The sequence below is a fragment of the Cupressus sempervirens genome, chromosome 3 (genome assembly GCF_028749045.1).
Source record: "Cupressus sempervirens isolate cs-2001-9-10 chromosome 3, ASM2874904v1, whole genome shotgun sequence".
Taxonomy (NCBI): Eukaryota; Viridiplantae; Streptophyta; class Pinopsida; order Cupressales; family Cupressaceae; genus Cupressus; species Cupressus sempervirens.
This window is the reverse complement of record NC_143120.1, coordinates 223919089-223940833: the sequence shown is the minus strand read 5'-3', so window position 1 is coordinate 223940833 and position 21745 is coordinate 223919089.

Genomic DNA, 21745 nt, shown 5'->3' with positions numbered 1-21745 from the left:
ATATTTAGTCCCATCTTTGTTTATACAAGCATTTCTATATATTCACTTATATCTATTTAGGTCTAACATTTTACCTTTCTCAAGACACCTCTACAATCGTAGGGATAATCACATTGTTGTAGACTTGTCCCTTTTCTTTTTCAAAAATCCAAATTTCTTCTAATATTAAGTGAAATTGACCTTAGTTCTCTAGTCTTTTAACTACTTATATATAAATATCCTTATACACTTAATCACATATATTTTTTATACACATTTCTAGATATATTCACATTATCCTCCATCCATCACATTCACTTATGTACCTACTTCTATTTATGTATTCATCACTTGAGTCTATTTGTTTACCTTTCCCAAGACACTTTTGTGTTCATTATAATCATTGATTACAATCAAGCAAACCATTCATCATAGAATATTAAAAACAATTGATAGTAACACATTTTAATTTGATGTAACCAAAAATAAGTCTACATTCTAGAATTATTTTTTTGTTGTTTTTCATCTTTATACTTTTTATCTTTTGATATATAAGAATTTTTTTCCTTGCAATAAAATGTCCACCTTTAATAATATCTTTTGATTGCACTAGTTCTTGAGGGAAAGAATATACAATAATTTTTCAAGTGAATTACATAATAGAATCTTAAATCAGTTATGCATGAGTTTGAATTCAAAGGGTTGACCCACGATTGTGAGTATGTTTCATCTTAGAAAGATAAGCTGCCCTTTTTATTTCTTTATAATGACATATCAATATAGGAGAAAGACCAGAATTTACTACTTATTATTCAAAGTTTGTTTGTGATTTTTGATAATGTTATCTTTTTTACTCTAACTTAAGAAGCGTATATTCTTATTTAATTAAGGTGGGGCTTCCAATTATAAATCATTCAATACAAATTCTTTCATTGATCCATTTTAGAAGAAACAAATTGTGGAAATATTTTTTCTCTAGTTTGAAATTCAATTTTAAAATAGTGGAAATGTGTTGTGTGCCTTAGTTCCGAGTATTGATCAAATTTTAAAACCTCTAGATTGACCATAAGGATGTTAATGTTCTAACCAATATGTAGATTGGGGAAATCATTGAATTATATCACAAAGTGCAATACAAAAGAATGAAAATTTTAACTACAATATATATCAATAGTAACATACACATCTCTTCAAAACTCCATTAGCTTGTAAGTAGACAAAATAATATAGAAAAATTCATATTTGAAATTCAACCTCCTTTTTATCATTCTTACATATTGTTTGATCAACAAAAAAATATATAATAAAGAATAAACTTTAAATAGGTTTGGAGAATAATTCAAGAAAGATCTAGTTGATTTTGAATTAATAGAAGAACCCAACTAAGCTAACTATAAGGTAAAGCTAAAGACCTAACCTAATATTTTGGGAACAATGATGATTACAAACATAAGGAGAATTCTTCAAATTATTTGAAACAATTGAAGGAAGTTCACTTTAGACAAAGAAAAAAGACCATCTTGTATTTTAATGTGCTTCAAAATATAGAGGTTCAAGAAAATGTGAATTAAGTATTTAATTAATGTACGATTTTTTTAGGTTGGTTGATTAAAAAATTAAAGTTTATTTTATTAATATTTAGAAAAATAGTAAAGAAATTAATTTATTAATGTTGATAGTCTTGTGTGATGATCTATAGAAATGTAACAATGTATTTTAGCTATCTATGTATATTCTCTCTTTGAGATTTTACGATGATATAATTTCAAATAAAGAATGCCAAATTTTTTAAACGCTATAATATTAAAATGTGGTTTAGGGATGCTCTCTTTTGTATATCAAGTCAGTTTGAAAGACTTTGGTGACATCTCACAAGAAAAACAAGTTTAAAGGGATACAAAATTAATTGGAGGAGTTTGCAAGCTATGTGTGCACACACGCACACATGCATGCACACACACACACACACATGCATGCGCACACACACACACACACACACACAAATACACATGCACACGCACACACACATGCACACTCACACACACATGTACATGCACACACACACTCACACACACACACACACACATGCACATGTGCAAACACACACACACATGCGCGCACACACACATACACACACATGAAGGTTTGGATATCATGAAATAAGGAAATGTTATTAGAAATCAATAAAAAGAATGAGATGGGGATAAGAATAGTGATTGACAAGATGGTAATTTTTTTATGGTGTCCTATGATAGATATTGGATACAATTGTATGCTAGAATACAATGAGAAAATGATATTTTGGACACAACACTTGACATTATGCACCATGGTACAAGGACTATGTTGATGATGTGTTTGTACATAGGGTACTAATATCCAAGTATGAATGTAAACTCATGCACTATGATATGGAATATCATGATAAGTGGGTCACACGGTACCTCAAGAGTCATTTGAAATATGTAAACTTGAGAAAATAAATGCACATGAGAAAGAAAAGAAGTATAAGAAAATGATAAAAGATAAAGGACACATGATTTTTTTAGCACGATAAAACTCAATTATTCATTGATTTGATGATGCTTGGTATTGGGATAATTTATCTCAAGAGAGAAATGATATACATCATATTTGCAATGATTTAAACTAAACTAGGTTTAAATTTTAGCTAGACTGGGGTTGAAACTTATGGATATCTTTAGATATGATTTATAATGCTTTGTTATACATTTGTGAAAAAATATTTTGTGTTTTTATTCTAGTGGTGGATAATGAGGAGCTATCATTTTTTTATTGGTTGCATGGTTAATAATCAGCATGCTAAGGTCAATTAAATTATTGGTGATAGATAATGCGAATAAGTGAAAGGATTTGTGATGAGAGTAAAGGAGTTGAAAAAAGGATAATGCTGATATGACTTCCTTTGAGGATCATGAGAAGGAAATATTATGATGTTGGGAGAAGTTACTGTAGTAGTCATGAGAGTATCATCAACATCCTTTGAGCCACTAATTGTTAGGACGTTTATATATAATGATTTTGATTCTTGATTTTGATAGACATGGATCAGATCAAGAATTTTTTATTCATGAAGCCCAATGAAGTTTCATTGATTTTTCAAGATTATACACTTCTAGTTTTAAACTTAAATATTTACTCTAGAAACAATAAATAACTCCATAATTAGATATTTGAGAGCTATTGAATTCTATTTCTTTATTTGCAAGGAGCCAAATTGATTACTAGTAGCTAAGCCTAATGAAAATATCATATTGAATTCATTTATTCTCTATCACAAATATTTTAAATATCATTTTCTACTAAAGAGAATAACAAATTTATTAGAATGAAAGGCACATTAAAACCTTAATTAGAACTAACCAATAGCACATTCATATCATTTAGGACAACTTATGCAAGTCGTCTTATCATTGGATTTAAAAATTCTTCCTCAAGTGGAGATATTTACATGCGGAGCTTGAATAAGAATCAAGATGATGCAAGCCTATATTATTGATGACCACAAAGCCATTGATAGGCTTTATTTGTGGTGTAGTTTTATTGCATCGCATCTTTGAGGTGTGATTACATTGATGAAGCTATGATAATAAAAAACCTTTCACAACACAATAAGAAGCTAACACTTGTCTCAATTCTAGAGAGCTTTTGTACAAAATTAGCTATGTCGAAGCTTCAACATATAACATAACCTACTTCATCAAGGTATTATATAATCTAATAGTGCATACATGAATATCAATATGCAATATTAGTTATTCTCCCTATCACAAAATTAAATAATATTTATTTTCTATCACAAGAATATTAAACACTCAAGTCATTGAGCCTTTTCTTTTAATGAATAAAATTAATGGAACTTGGTCCTTTGTTGATTCAATTAATTGTTGAAATGATAGAAATAGTAGTTTTTGAGGTTCACATCATATAATAATTTGCATATTTGTAAAGACATGACCTTTTTTACATATAATAGCAATGATGACCTCTAATAAGATGATGCAAGCCTATATTGATGACTTTAGGTGCGATTAACAAGTTTGATACATGGTACAATTTTGGAGCCTTGTAAATTTGAGGTGGAATGACTAGGATGATTAAGGCACAACACAATAGAAAGATAACACTTTCTTAATTTTGGAAACTCAATGTACTAGAAATTAGTTGTCATATGTAAATGTTAGTATTCAAATATTATCTCATAAGCTTAAAATATTACTTATTTTCTTAATAAAATGGTAATAACTATTAAGAATAAAGGTGAATTGAAACCTTAACTAATGTGTTGGATATTAATTCACATGAAATTTGATCTTTGTAATTTCAAGAGAACAACCATGTTATTTACAAAAAACTTGTTACAAATTAATTCATCTTTAGCATGCATATTCATCCTCAAGCTAAAGATCAAACATAACTAGTTTCAATTTCTTTGTCTCTCTCGACAAAAATACTGCTACCCAATGTTTTTAGAAAAAAAATCTACTACAAGGATGAAAAATATGAAGTGCTAAGAGTGAAAATGAAAATTAGCAAAGCAACATTCTTTTAATTATTTAAATTGAAGAATAATTGGCCAACAATGTTATTTTATTTATTAAGGAAAGAAAAAAATTGCTAATTATTTGCACCAATGTTTATGGGTTCAAAAAATATTATTGATACAATTAATATTCATTTCTAAAATAAATAAATTTATTAATACAATTAATATTTCTCTACTAATAATGAAAAATTTGCTAAACTTTTTAAAAATAATAATTCCTAAACCTTTCCTTACCATCATCACCTCTAAAAGCTATGGCTCAAATTATAAACACTACTTTTTAAATAAAATTCAATAAAAAATAAGTTAATAATTGAAAATTCATTTACATGTATATAATATAGCACTAACCATCTCCACAGCTCTCTTCATATTTCGACTACCCAGAGCCTCAACATAATCAAAGGATTAAATGACAATATCATTCAACTGCACTCAATGATGGAGGAAAGCAATAAGGGGGGAAAAGAACAAAGAGGAAACTAGGGCTATAGATGAAGATGATTTCTTGTAGGTTGAGAGCCTGAGCAAAAGAAGGAGATCGAATAAGAGGAAGAGGGAAGAGGAGGTATCTTCGGATGATAGTCATTTGAAAACTGATGAGGTAGAGTCCACGGGAGAGATGGAGCTCAAGAATGTAGAGATGGTCAAAGAAATGGTGCCTTGATTGGTGCTCTTGATTTTTTGTCTCTACCCTAGCTTTTGGCTATTTTTATTTTTTATAGTTCTGGTGGTCGGGTTTGGCCTGTTGTTTTTTGCTGCTTTGTTGCTAGCTCTAGAATTTTGTAGTATTTTGATGTTAACTGATGGGTTTCATGAACCCCTGTAAAAGACCTATTTTACTTAATCAAAAACACTAACCATCTCAATAACTTCCATTCCTTTCTACTACACATTTTAGTAGTAATAATAATCTCCATAAGAGTGACTGTGAATGATTTTTTTGCTGGCCACCCTCAAGCCATGTATACTTTCTCTTTATTTATGAGGATATCACTTCTCACTTTTGCTTAAAGGTTAGAGTCTCATAGAATCCTTGTTTACATATCGTTTCAATAATATTAATAAATTACAAAACAAAATTAATAGTGAGAAAATAATATCTAAAATAATTTGTAGATATAGAGGTTCTAAAATGGAAAATGAATTTAGCGACAATTAAATTTAATTGAAAGAAAGGGAAGAAAAGATTTTAACCTTTAATAAATATAATTAATTTCATTTATTTTTAAGTTAGCACATTTTGGCTTTATCAAAATAATAGAAATCTGGTTAGATCAAAGCATATCATACAAAGAATGGATGAATGAAAATAATTAAGATAGAAATTAATAAATAAAAATATTATAGATTAATTTATTAGATATAGTAAGTTAAGAAGAAAATAAGATATTTATAAAAGTAATTATATGTGAATTCATGTATAAATTGATGTGTGTACTTAAGATAGATTAATAACTAATTTTGTGTTTGAGAGTGGATGTAGGCAATTAATGAATCATATATATATATATGTTTGAAATTAGAATAATAATATTACTATTTAATTAATTAAACTCTAGAATGACAAATATTTTTTAATCACATATTTCTTGAAATTCCAAAACAGATTTTTTAATGCTCATAGCAACTCAAACCAAATAAAAAAACCCTTTTAATTTGAACATATAATTGTAATATTGTAATCCACTAAAAAACAAATATCACCAATGTATCTATGCAATCGAATTCTTTTCATGAAAAGACTAGAAGAGAATCTGAAACAATTCGTCCACTTATGAACAGAGCATTGGCAGAATATATCAAGACAATGGAAAACAATGTGGTCATTGTCGTACACCATGTCATAACTTGTTTTCTCCTATGAATCTTCATTTTATTTTTTCATTCTTCATTTGTTTAGTTTTTCAACATCAAACAATACATAAAATATTATCAGCTTTTTAGAATTACACAATTGTTGGTTTGCTTTTATCATTATCCTCTTATGTGTAGACTTCCAAATTACTTATAGTTTGGTTTTGTTTTGGTTTAGTTCTTGGTGCTTGATTTTCCTTTTTAAGATGGCTTTCGATCTGTTTTGTTGGTTTATTTGTAGTGTTTTTTGATGATGAGTTAAGAGATACGTATATATGGAAGTACGTATTCTTTGAGAGAAGATAGAATAATTTTTTTACAAGTATGTATTCTTTGAGAGAAGATATAATAATTTTTTGAAGTTATTTGGTGATGGATTTAAAAGAAATTGGTTCATCTTTTAGAAATACTTGTATCTTGGTTTCGTTGTTATATTGTTGATTATTTGGAGGATGAGAAATGAAAAGACTTTCTTGTGTTAATCTAATTGGTGCAAGACAAATAGAAGGATAAGATTAGCTAGGACCTTAAGTAGAATCAAGGAGTACTTTGACGTCATTTTGTTTGTTTTGTTTAGTTAGTCAAGCAATAATTTCAAAGTGTAATTGGCATGTTTATAAGCCAACATGTGCAAATGACCAAAGATGGACAATAGGCGTCATTTTGGATTGTCTTAGATACTTTTGAATTTTTTGGAGGGTCTTTGAGATTTTGGAATTTGGTGTTTTGTATCGATCTCAAAATGTTGTCATTTTGACAACTTCTCTTGAAAAATTGAAAAAGTTGCATTTTGCAACTTTTTAGCAAAATGTTGCAACATGGAAGTCCAAGGGTCAAAGTGATTAGGAAACCTATAGAATCAAAAGGTCAAGTGTTTAGAAGGATATAGAGGTTGAGAAGATTCATTGAAGGGTCAATATCCAGATGAACTTTGATGTATGGAAAAGATTGAATAAATAAAAACACATAGTTTGGAGTCAAAATTTATTGTTACAATGACTTGTAAAGACATGTATGGATTGGTCAGAGGCCAAGACTATTTGGAATAGTTAATGGATTGAGTTAGCTTCCTCATGCATCAAGTTTTAAGTTTATATGTGCTAAGGATTAAGGAAAAACTAAAATTTTGTATCTATAGGTCTGGTTTTACACCATTGACTAAACATGTCATCTTAAATACATGCTTCATTTCCCACTATTCCACACCATTTTTGGTAGATTATTGTGTTAGGTTCCATATTCGTAGTGGAATGTGATGATAGGCACCATAGTCCCCTTAAATTAGGCCCAATATCAAGTATGTTAGCATGTGAGTTAGATCACGAGTTATATTTTTATCTCTAATAAACATAACCATTAGAGGTTGGCTTGATATAATAAATACCTTGGGAACCCTATATAAGAGAATATTTCCAATTTATTTCATCTCATCACTCTTCTTAATTGCTCCCTAGAGAAAGTGTTTTATGAGAAATATGTTTAGCAAGCTACAATAATCTTTATGCAAAGGAGTTTCCATTATTGATCTTGTTTTATCGTATCATGTTGCTACAACAACTTTTGAGGGTCCAATCTAAAGAGAATAAGCATTCATCAACAATATCAAGCATGAGATATAAGATTATGATATTAAACATTGTACTTTAAATTAAGCTTTTTTCCTGATCATCATATTACTATACATGGAAGGTTAAATCCTCCTAGACCTTGACTAAGAAAATTCCCATATATAGCTCAACACTATTTCTCCCTCTTATAGTTTGCAAATTTTATGTGTGTAAAATAATTAACATGCATTTAGGAATAGAAAACTAAGACAAGGAATACAAAATTTTAAAATGTGGTCTAGGAACTGTCAATTATTGACAGTGTATAGTTACTAAAATAGTCAAACACATTTTGTACAAAAAAGGGATATTGATTCAAAAGCATCTTTGGTTAGAAGCAATCTTGCATCAACCAAAAAATATTTTGTTTCTAGTTTTCTAGTATGTATAGTATGGTAGATAAATCCATCGGCTATTCACATCATCAATTTAGTATTTGTGATGATCAAAGTATATTCACGGTCTATCTTGGATATTGTTCCTAGGTTTGTAACTTATTTGGATCCATGTTTCTTGAATTATGATGTGTTCTCTCTTGGATAACATGTTTTTACCTCTCTTGGTTAGAGTGGTCTTACCTATCCTTGGAATTGATCATAGAGTTTGGATTTTTGATGAAAATCTACAATGCATCTAAATGGGGTTGAAAGCTTTGGGTTTAACCATGGAGGAAACTTTGTAGTTAAGCACGCTCATATTGGAGTAGTACTGGGATGGGTGACCTCTCAAGAATTCCTAATGCTTCACCCCTATGAGCATCACCTAGATCCAATGAGTGCTAAGTGTTTCATTTATACTCATGGGAAATGGATTCATGTTGAATCACTACTCATGAAATATGGGTCAATGAGTTTGACTCAAAATCACATAGCTAAATTCTGATAGCAATATGACAATTTGACTTGTTGTGGAAATTATCTCCTACTTATCAACCTTAATGCTATTATACTTGAAAAAAATTATTTGAACAACATCTTGATTCACAATTTCCCATCTCTCTTTTATCTTGAATACCCTTTGGTATGAACGAATTCCTTAAGTTATATATCTTTTGGTTTCATCTTACTAATGTATCATATGGTCATTGAGAAGCTTAGAATCATAGTATTCAAACTACCAAGTTTTGTCTAATCCCCTACATGATGTAAGACTCCACCAAAATGTCAAGATTTTAGTGCAATGGTGTATATACAACCTCTCAAACCTTGCTAAAACACCATTGGAATCTATTGTCACAAAAGTTTGCACCCTTGTCCAAAGCTTTTACCTAAGGACAACCTTGTGAAACATGGAAATGACCTCCAAGTTGTGGGACTTGAACTGTGAGGTTGAGTCTTAGGAGAAGGCTGACTTCCTTCACTATTAGGGCACACCTAACTATACTTGGAGAGGAAAAGGGAGAAGGATTGCATGAAATAAAATCTACCTATTCTAACCTAAGGGGGTGATGCACCAAAATAGAGTGTTCATACAAATCTCTTCCCATACATGCACTTTTGAACCATCATGACACCAAAAGATATACACATCTAGATTTTTCTTAATCTAAAAATCACATGCAGATCAAAAAACTCAAATAAATGACATAAGGAAGATGAAGATTCACTTATATGTCATTCATAGGTCAAAGAGATACAGTCATGCAAAATTGTAGATATTCACAATAAACTAATGAGAGGCAAATATGTTTTGCACAATACACCAATGGCTAGAGAAGATAAGGCAGAATGTCATATAGGTTCAAAGGAAAAGGGAATTTACAGTGAACTTGTAGGGCAATATCAAATAAAATAGAGAAGAGTCAACTTTTACAAAGATTAGAAAATCTGCCTTTATAACTCAGGCATAACTGAGATTTTTTTGTCCTAAACTAAACTCAATCGCTACCATTTAAGATTGCAGAGAACAATCATGCAGATTTGGATAAGATCTGATCTTGGCACAGATTCAAATACAATAAAATCCAATCTTTTACCAAAACAAAGCCTTGAGAAGATAGAATGGCACCATTTAAGTCACTTTGACCAAGTAGATGGATAGAATAGAGGTGGTAGAGTGTTTTCCTTTGTTTACTGGACACATCATTCATTGGAAAGTGGTTGGAAACAATCATGAAGATTGGATCATGCAAGAAAATATTACTTTCCCCTATTTTTGGCTCATGAATCAGCAAGGTCAGCAAGTCAACCAAGTTCTACAACCATAAAGCATCATGTGGACCTATATTCTTTTATTTTTCTGCCACCTTACAAGGTCTTCACGTGGTTGACCATCTTACTTTCTAACCACGTCAACTTTCCAACTTAACTGCGATGTTACATAATGGTTAGCTTTAATTGTGACTACCTTTCTTTCAAATTGGGTCCATGAGGACACATGTCCTTTGATCACTTCCCTACATTGCCTAAAGTCCTCACAATTCCATGATGTAGGAATGTGTTGATCATCGATCTATGAAAGATTGATGATCATTGAAAACTTTTATCATTATTGCGTCTGTCCTTATATCTTTCGAGCCCACAAAACACTCATCATCGACCTGGCATCCAACTGGAACCACACCAAACCCTAGTGGGTCCACTTGTCCATGCATCAAATAGGCACATTACCACTTTCCTTAACTTTTAGACACTTCCACAATGTAGTGAAGCATCATCCATTGATCTTCCTGCATCTAATGATGCAAATGAAATAGACCCACCAATGTGCTTTGACAACTTTTCTACCCTATGACCCAAAATGGAAATAGGCCCCATGTGCCATGCAGTGGAAAGTCACTTTCTTGCAATGTCTAAAGTTCTTGTAATTTCATAAAGCAAGGACATGATGACCATTGATCTGGGAATATCTGAAGGCCTATGGACACATGCAACCAACAAACTATCAATGTCAATACCTTTGACCAATGAAATGCCTTCCATATGCCAACATGCTCTGACAGATTCCTTTCCTACAGTGCACAACAGAAGATGGACCCACATGCCACATGGCACAAGGATGCTTGCCTACTTTGGTTAAAGTTTGAACATTTTTCATGAAGCAGTGAAGTGTGGATCGTCGATCTATGGAAGATTGATGATAAAAAAAGTTCTCATAACTTTGTAATTCTTTCTTTTAAAATTACAGGCCCCACCAGTCCATATGTCACGACAATTCTTGCCCACTTTATGTAAAGGTCATTTAGTTTGAAGAAGCGGGAAAGTGCCTGCCGTAGATCTTTGCAAGATCTGATGGCATGAAAATTTATGGGGGCCAAAAAAACTTAAGTAGATATGGAAATATTATAGCTTTTTAATTTTATTTATTTCATATTTCCATGGAATTTGAAAATTTAAATATGGAAAGTGACCATTAGGTGGGCTTTGGCATTAAAATTCAATTTTTTGGTAGGACGCAATTGTGGTTAACATTTCTAGTGACTTAGAAGGGATGCAAGCCTACTATGCATAAGACCAGTGGCCAGAAGCATCCATTGGGCTACAGAGTCATAAACAATGTGGATCTTGTGCATTATGAAACCCTAACCCTACCTCTGTGACAACAAAACACGGAAAATCTTACCTCTGACTATAAAACAAGAACTCTGCAACTAAAACTAGGAACTAGAATCCTCTGCAACTTCAGAAATTCAAAATTTCAAAAGAAACCTAGCCATCTCATAGAGAAACAACCTATTCTCACACACTTCTTGGAAAATAGGAAAAACTAAAAACTAAAAACTACTCTACTATGTACAAGTGTTTACATATATGAAAGTTTAAACAAACCCATTGACTAGTTTGTTGAAGTAGCTCCCTTTCCTCACCAGTTGATTTCTTCTTTAATACAAAAGGGCAGTTGAAAATGATAGAAAGTATGACAAACATGTTGCCACATGGAACAACTCCTTCCCAATGTTGAAAATAATGAAGCTTTCTAGTACTAGGGTGTTTCCTTGTGGAGCAAAACATACTTGCTCTTCTTTGTGATCTTCCTCTTGATGGTGTAGGGGTAAAGGAATCATCCTTGACCATTTGATTGTCCTCTACAATGGTAGTATCATGTTGGTTTGGAAGTGGCTCTTCCTTTTGTGAAGAGAATTTTTCCACACCTTGTTCATTTTGTTCATAAACCACTTCCTTTGGAGCTACTAGTATGGTGCAATTTTCCACTTGTTTTTGTAGTGGAACATGCTCCTCATATATAGGAGATGATGATTCAATATCTATGGAAGAGCAGATAGCATCCAACTCATCCAAAAGATCATCCTCATCATTGATCTCCTCTATCACAATTGCAAAGACATGCATAGGTTTTACCAATGGTGCAGGAGCACTTCCAATATCTACCATTGCAAACACATTAGGAGGATCAAACACAAAGGGTTAGGATAGGATTTGGATCTAGAATCCAATGCTAGAACTAATGTCCAAGTTGTAAGGCAAGGAGACATTAGGTGTGTTATAAACCTAATTGTCTACCTTAGTCATTTTATGGACAATTTCTAGGTAGAATGAGGATAAGATAGTGTAGAAGGTTAAATAATGACTATTTATTGATTAAAGCCTTTATGGAATCCTAGTTAGGGTCTAGGATTAACATTAGTAAATTTCAGAGACATTTGACAAACTTTTGCAAAAAGTTGCCAAAGTTGTCGATGTTGCATAATGCAACTTTTGTACAAAAATGTAACTTTTGAATCACAACATTCACAACCACCTTTATTGGTTGAGAATTTTTGGGAATGACATAAATAAGTTTGAGAAACATTTCTCAACATAGAAGAGAAGAATCTATTGTAATCATTGTTTTGAATCAATAAAATTATGTTGTTTTCCTATTAAAATTGTTTGAGAAGATACTTGTACAAAATTGTACAGATTCATATGCAATTCTAAAAGATTGAGAAAGATGAAGAAAGTTCTTATGAAGGATTTTCAAGTGGTTTGAGACTTTGAAGACATACTGGTTAAGAAAAATTGAATTTTGATTACTTGATGGCCGTAGGGAGGCCCGAAGTAGGGTTTTAAGAGAAAAATCTCTTTCCTAGAGATTCCACCATGGGAAAAAGATAAGCCTCAGTGGAAAGAAGGGTGAGAGGATGTGCATTAAGATTGTTTAGGTATCATAATATGAAGCAAAATATGTGGGGAGAAAACACTAAACTCTCTGGATAGGCATCTAAATGTGACTATCCAGTTTTGGCTTTTTGAGTACAACATGGCTCAGGGGTGGAATAGAACCATAGGAACTTGGACTTGGATGTTTTGACATGTCCTTGAAGTATTCCAATAGGATTGGTTGGAATATTTTTTGAATTTCTTGTACTTTCTTTGGAAAAGAGACCTAATTAGCCCTATTAGGCCTAGGAGAGTTTTGCAAACGACTTGAATTGGGAGATTGGTCAAGAGTCCTAACTTGGCAAGGGTTGTTGATTTAAGGATTAGAGTGTTTGAAGGTGTTCACAACTTTATATGGTGGAGTTCCAAGAGGGTTTCCTTCACAAGCCCTTAGTTTCTCCTTATAGCCATATTTGTAGTATTAGGTGAGTATGTTGATTTCCGAAGTACATGGTTGATTTCTAAAGTTCATAGCCAATTTTCCAAAGTACATATTGGAGGTACTTGTGTATATAAAAAATTATAAACTAAATCTAAGGTTGGAGGAAGCTACATTTCAAACCTGAAAACCTTTGCTTGAAGTTTGTGTCCTTCTAGGCCTCAAGGAGGTGTCTTAGACTTTGAATCTGATCTATTCTAAAGAGTGTGGGTATTGGGAATCACATAGTGGAGTCTAGTCTTGTATGGTTGTGAAAAATTTGTGCAATTATAAGGGACACACCTTGGGTATATAGAAGGGGACTCTACTCTTGGTGGTATCAGAGCAACTTAGTAGATCTTTTAAGAAAGACAAGTTGCAACCATGTTAAATGGTGAAGAAGAAAATGAAAATGAACTTTCTAACAGAATGACAAATGCTTAACTATTGAGAGTGGTGAAAGAGCATGGTGTAGAGAGGAAGAAAATGAAGAGAGAGATGGAAAAATTAAAAGAACAAGTCAAGAAAGGATTCAATGGTAACTCTAAGAATGAGTAGGGGACTGATGAAGAAATCCCTTGGCAGGAGGAAGAAGAAGAGATCCCTATAGAATAGAGGCTATTCCTTAAGACTTTGAAATCCATGGAGAGAAGGACCATGGACACTAAACTTGATCTTATTGTCTATAGTGGGAAGATGAATCCAAAATAAGCAATGGATTGGATTGATCCACTCACTAGTGTTAGTGAACAGATTGTCCTTCAAGGAAATGCGTGCAAATCCAACCCTGAATTTAAATCGGGTACAACTCCCCGTGTGAAATGTTCAATGAATTTAAATATCCTGCACTTTTAATTGAAAGTACGAAAGAATCTCTCACAGATTCTTAGATCGTGAGGTATAGATTATTTCTAACAACAAAGAGATGCTTTAACTAATCTATAGAAATGAATAATAACATTAATCTGCAGTAAAGACAGTAACCAGATATCTAGAATTGATAAATCAGGATTCACAAAGTAATACTGACTTAACATGCTTGAACACAAGGTTTCTAAGCCATATTCAAGAAGATACATATATAGACATCAAATCTCTGTATGCACAAAGTCATGCAAAAACTAAAACACCCATATCATATCTACTAATTACTGTCATTACAATATCTGCCTATCTAAAACTCTAACCATTCTACCCTCCCCTTTGCAGCAGCATAAAATCTCCTATAGGGAAAAAGCAGAATTCTCAGCCCAAACTCTCCTGTACTGCATCACCAAAGTCTCCCCTACAGGAAAGAAGTGGAACCCTCTTTTGTTTGATGCTTTCACCATATATAGAATTTGCGGGCAAATTGTTCAACTTCTATAACTGATTCTTGGAACTGTCATTTGATCTTCTCTTCCCCATTTTTATTTTTTTACTCTCCCTTGGTTGTAATGTTTTACTCCTAATCAGATGTTAGGTAACAAATCTAATGACATATGTCATTAAGATTGAAAAATAATATATCACTTTTCCCATTTTGAATGGAGTCCTGGGGCCCACGGGAATATGTTTTGACACAATATATAATATATTTGAATGGATATGTAATATATTCATTTCCTATTAATTCACCGAGGTACTTTTGCAGTAGACTCTTTTTAATAGTAAACACTTGTCACCAACGATGTATTTTATCAAACAACTCACAGCCTGTCTGTTATAACTATTCTAGGGACTCCACTGAATCAGATTGTATCATCGAGATTTTGGATGCATCCACATTTATGATGAAACTTAGTCTTCATATCTGCACATGAACCTAGCACCATAGCTTTTTCACATAACTGTTTATTCTGGTATGATTTATTATCACCCATGGTATCTTCCCGTATTGAGGAACATATATAAGAGAGGAATACATGTGTTGGGTATATGGAGAGTGCCCCTTTTACTATTGAGCTGATCTCATGACTATTGCACTTAACAAACAATGTATCTAATCTACATATCTGTTAGCTCGAATAGGAAATGGCATGAATTCTGATCAAAGCACCTGCTAGGTCAAAATCCTATCAAAGTCTGCTACTCAGGTTGTAGTCATGTATGGATTATCGATGATATATGATATGCTTGTCTATATCACATTATCTAAAACATTCATTTTTGTACATTAGAAATCAATGCTTAGTTTTATATTGATGCATGCATATATGAAGAATTTGGACCGAGCATGAGCTCCAAAATTATCAAAAAAATTTAGCCGCTATCATTTATTTCCAAACTACTGACAATCTTGATCAGTATGTTCATAGTCAGTTTGTGTCTTGTTTCATGGAATCACAATGACTACTTTGATCTATGCAAGTCAATATATGGAGGCTTCACTTGTTCCCAATCTCCTATCTCTTCAAATTTTCTTCTATTTCTCCAAATCGGGTTCGGGTTGAACTCCATGGATTGAATGTGATGAATTTCAAACACTTTGAAGGGCATTTCGCATGTATGTTTCTTCAATTCGAGATACCGTAATGATGATTTCCAATGCCAAATCTTTATACCAAAATAGATGTATTAGATTCTGTGATACTATGAAACCTGCATATGTGTTTGGCATTGGGGCATATATCTTTCATGTTTATGCAATTTAAGTCTATGGGTTTATGACATTGTCGCCATCATGCTCTGCACACCAATTGGAGGCTTAAAGACTTCTGTCATTCCATCAAATAGTTTTCTTATACTATCGGTGATCTCACATTTTAAATTCATAAGAATTGATCGAGTCAGTCACAAGGAATGCTCGGCTTATTCATCTCTTGCTTCAGACAGTGTATTCGATGCCCTCGATACTTATGATACTATTTGATCATCCCAAACTCAAAATACCATATATTCTGGTGGTGATGCTAGCTTTGTCTGGATATGCATGTGGAGCACTTAAGATATGAATTCTAAGACATAGGTAGATGTCTTAGTCAGTTCATGATACTTGCCATTAAATTTGATACCAAACTTCAAGCTTTGTCATCTTTTACAATACCTTTTTGTGAATTTGTGAATAGAATATAATGATCTCTACATTGTTGAATTAAATCACTAGACTCTCGAGTCTGCAAATCTGCAATTGACTCACTAAATTCGAACCACAACATTATGTCAAATTTTGCAATAACACTCAAATCTATAACATGGGACTTGAATTTTGAACCTTTGACCTTTGGGTTATTAGACAAAATCTCCATTTTGATCTGCACTTCTGTGGTGTTACATAGAACCAATGACTTTACTTGAAATGCAGAATGAACCCTTGAAACTGCCAAACTGATAGAATTTGAACTTGGATTATGAATCTACAAGTTGAACTAGTGAACTGCCTTGTGCTTCTGAACCATTTATAACAGATATCTTGAGATATATGTCTGCTTCTTTAATCACTTTGCACTGGATCATTGAACTTCAAGGCATTGAACCTGACACTTGTTTCCGTATCTGCATATTGAAATTTCTGAACCACTTTGGATTTTTAAGCAACTGAACTGATCTCCATCTTGACCTATACCTTTGCACTTTCTCGAAACTGTTGAATTGGTAGAACTTTGGATTAAATGACAAAATTCTGAACTTGTTGAACTAGACCTATTGAATGAACAATTTGGACTATTGGACCATTTTGAATTGCTTTGAACCGTTGAACTACTTCGAACTTCAGTTCGAAGTGGTTCAAAGAGGTTCAACCTCTGAAACTGAAAGTTTAAAAACTGATACCACCTTGGGTACTAACAACTAGTTACTTTAACTATGAGGAAATACCAAAGCATCAAAAGGTGAAAATAGAAAAATCCAAGTTGGAGGAGTCTACCTTATCTTGGTGGAACTTCACTAAAGCATAAAGGGTGAGGATGGACAAAAACCAAATCAATACATGCAAGAAGATGGTGACCTTGATAAAGGAAGCTTATGTAGCTAAGGACTATGAGATTCTACTTCATAAAAAGAGGTAGAGTCTGAGACAAAAGGAGATGGATGTCTCTAGTTATATTGAAGAGTTCCAAAAACTCACTATGAAGTCCAAATTGGTGGAACCAAAAAGTGTCAAACTTTCTAGGTATATGCAAGGGTTGAGGATGAATATCCAAGATGAAATGAGTTTGTGTTCTCCTAACACAATCCAAAAATACTTTAAAATTGCATTAAAAGTGGAGGAAAAGCTTAAGAGGAAACAAGACCAAGGAGGTAAAGGAAGAAATCTGAGAGATTTTTGCAATAGAGGAAGAGGAATGAGTGGTGACAGAGTACAAACTCCTAGAGACTATGGGTAGAGCAGTCAAGACAATTCCTTGAGTGAGAACAATGCTAAAGGATCTTATAGGGGAAGAAGAGGAGACTCGAGGGGAAGATTTGGAGGAAGATCATCAGGACCTCCAAGATGTCATAGGTGTAACCACCCAAGGAACTTAGCATCTAAATGTCCAAAAAAGACAAAGAATTAGATTGATAGGAGAGCAAACCTAGTCAAGAAAGAGGATAGTCAAGAAGAGGAAAACCAAGGATCTTATGCATCACCTGAGAAGGGAGAAGCCTTTATGATGAGAAGGACACTTTTGAATGCACCAAGCACCCATGAACCACCTCAGAGGAAGAATTTTTCAAAACCACATGCAAGTGTGTGGACAAAGTTTGCAAGATGTCGATTGAAAGTGGATCTACTAATAACTTAGTATCTGAGGAGGTAGTAAAGAAGTTAAAATTGAGGAGGATACCACATCCAAACCCTTATAAGGTTTATTGGATCAAAAATAAGTAGTAGACCATCATAGATGAGTAAGCTAGGGTAGAATTCTAGATTGGAAAGTACAAGGATAGAGTTCTCTATGATATTGTACTAATGGATGTCTATCATTTGCTATTAGGGAGAACATGGAAATATGATGTGGAGGCACACCATTATGGTATGTTGAAAACTTACACCATCAACCATAGAGGTGAAAAGGTAACTCTCTTACCCTTACCAAATTCTATAGAAGAGTAGAAAGATTCAAAAAAATTGTTTTTATATGGAAAAGAATTTCTAAAAGTTGTGAAATGGGAAAAGGCTCCATGCTATGCACTAGTCATTTTTCCTAAGGATGAAAAACCTAAGAAGGCTTTGAAGGAAGTGAATCCATTGAGATGTGTAGGTCCTAAGGAGGTTATAGACCTATTGGACTAGTATAAGTACATTGTCACCAAAGAATTGCCAAGTGAGTTGCTCCCAATTAGAGATATAAGTCATAACATAGATCTAATCCCAGGAGAAACATTTCCTAACAAAGAGCATATAAGTTAACCCTAGAGAAAAATTAGGAGATGGAAAGACATAAAAAAGAGCTCTGAGATAAATGATTGATCTCAAAGAGCCTCAGCCCTTGTGTACTACCTACCTTATTGGCACCTAAGAAAGAAGGCACATGGAGATTGTTCACTAATTCTAGAGCAATAAATAGAATCCCTATTAGGTATAGATTCCCTATGCCTAGGATAGAAGACCTATTGGACCAACTAGGGGGAGCAAGGTACTATTCCAAGATAGACCTAAAATGTGGTTATTGCCAAATAAGGATTAGGGATGGTGATGAATGGAAAACTACCTTTAAAACCAATGCAAGCTTGTATGAATGGAGAGTGATGCCTTTTAGCTTGTCTAATGCTCTAAGGGCATTCATGAGATAAATGAATGAGGTGCTAAAACCATTCCTTGGAAAGTTTTCCATAGTATACCTTGATGACATCCTTATTTTCAATACGAGTAAGAAGGAACATATATTGGTGTTGAAGAGATTACATGAAGAATTTTTTTTTATAAACTTAGGCAAGTCTGTTTTTATGCAAGGAGAACTTGTTTATATGGGATTTATGATCTCTAAAGGTAACCTAAAAATGGATCCTGTGAAGGTGGAAGCCATCTTGAGTTGGCCTTCCCTAAAGATCATGACTAAAGTTGAAAGCTTTCATGGGCTTGCTTCTTTCTATAGAAGGTTCATCAAAGGTTTTAGTCAATTGTGCGCTCCTATCCTTGAGAAAATCAAGGGTGGAAAAAAGTGCAAGTTTATGTGGAACAAAGATGTAGAGGAGGCCTTCCAAATGATAAATTAGAAGGTAATGAAGAAACCTATCCTAGTATTCCTTGATTTTCAAAAAATCTTTACTATTGAATGTGATGCTTCTAACTTGGCTATAGGGGTTGTCTTGAGTCAAGAAGGGAGGCCAATAGTCTTTTTTAGTGAGAAAATAAATGAAGCCAAGATGAAATACTCCTCTTATGACTTTGAACTATATGCCTTAGTCCAGTCATTGAGAAAATAGAGGTACTACCTCCTTCGAAAAGAATTTGTTGCCTTTATTGACAACCATGCCTTAAATTTCTTGAATAGCCAAGAGAAACTAAGCCATAAACACATGAAATGGGTAGAATCCATTCAAGCCTACACCTTTTCAATAAAACACAAGAAGAGAGTTTCCAATAAGGTGGAAGATGCACTAAGCAGGAGGAATCTAGTTGTGCAAGAAATCCAACTCCAAAGTGTAGGGATCAACTTCTTGAAAGGCATGTATAAAGATGACAATGACTTTAAAGACATCTATAAGGTGTTCTCTAACTTCTCTAAGACATATCACAATAAATATGTTGAGTACTTGATTCAAAATGGGCTATTATCCAAGGGGCATCAATTTTACATTCCACAATATTCTATGAGGGAGAACATCATTAGAGAAAAGCATGCAAGCAGCATGGGAGGACATTTTCGATTGGACAAGACCTTGGAATAGGTGAGAAGGTTCTACTATTGGCCAAAAATTCAAACTAAAGTGAGGAAGATTGTGGAAATGTGTACAATATATCAGAGGGCCAAGGGTACATCCACTAATGGAGGACTATACCAACCTTTTCCTATTCCTACAAGGCCTTGGGAGAGTTGCAGCATGGACTTTGTGATGGGATTGCCTAGCTCACATAAGGGAAATGATAGAATATATGTTGTAGTGGACAAATTTAGTAAAATGGCCCACTTTATCCCTCGTAGAAGAACCAATGATGCATCAACAATTGTAAATTTGTTCTTCAAGGAGATTGTCAAAATTCATGGTTTAACTTTAACAATACTATCAGATAGACATGTGAAATTTATTGGTCACTTTTGGAGTACCTTATGGAAGAAATTGGGAACTAATCTGAGTTTTAGCTCTGCCTACCATCCACAAATAGATGGGAAGAAAGAAGTGGTTAACAAGTCTCTTGGAAACCTACTTATATGCTTGATAAAGTAGTATGGAGACAAGTGGGAGTTAGTCATATCACAAGTAGATTTTTCATTTAATGATTCTATTGATAGAAGCACAAGGAAGACCCCTTTTCAAATAGTGTATGGGAAGAATCCAAGAGGTATCCTAGACCTTTGGGAACTACCTTCCAATACTCTAGTTTGTGCTCATGGAGAGGAGTTTGCAGAAAGTATGAAGGAGATTTATGACTTAGTAAAGTTGGCACTTGAGAAGAGTGCGGAGAAGTATAAGCGCACTAAGGAAAAACATAGAAGAGATGTTTAGTTGTAGATTGGAGACTTGGTCTAGGCATACTTGAAGAAGGAGAGGATACCAAAGGAAAATCATACCAAACTAGTCATGAAGAAAGTAGGACCTTGTCAGATATTGAAGAAGCATGGAATGAATGCTTATGAGATAGAATTGCCCTCACACCTTGGTATCTCTCCCATATTTAATAGTTGTGATCTAACCCCATATAAAGGTGATGTGAATGCAGGTTTAGAAGTGTAGTATGAAGAAATGGAAGAAGATGTTGCAGTGATACCAACCCATTAATGAAGAAAACTTGACAAGATCTTGGACACCAATGTCATCAAACAAAGCAGGAAAAATGCATACAAGAAGTATTTGGTTCAATGGCAAGGAAGGTTCGAGGAGGAGTTTGTATGGATGAATGAACAAGAGATCTAGAAGCATGGCCTAAATTTGTAAGAGCTTATCTTAAGAGGACTTGAGATCAATACACCCCAAGAGTATGGTGTAGGAGCACTTCTAATATCTACCATTGCAAGCACACCAAGAGGACAAAACACAAAGGTTTAGGATAGGATTTTTATCTAGAATCCAATGCTAGAACTAATGTCCAAGTTGTAAGACAGGGAGACATTAGGTGTGTTATAAACTTGATTGTCTACCTTAGTCATTTTATGGA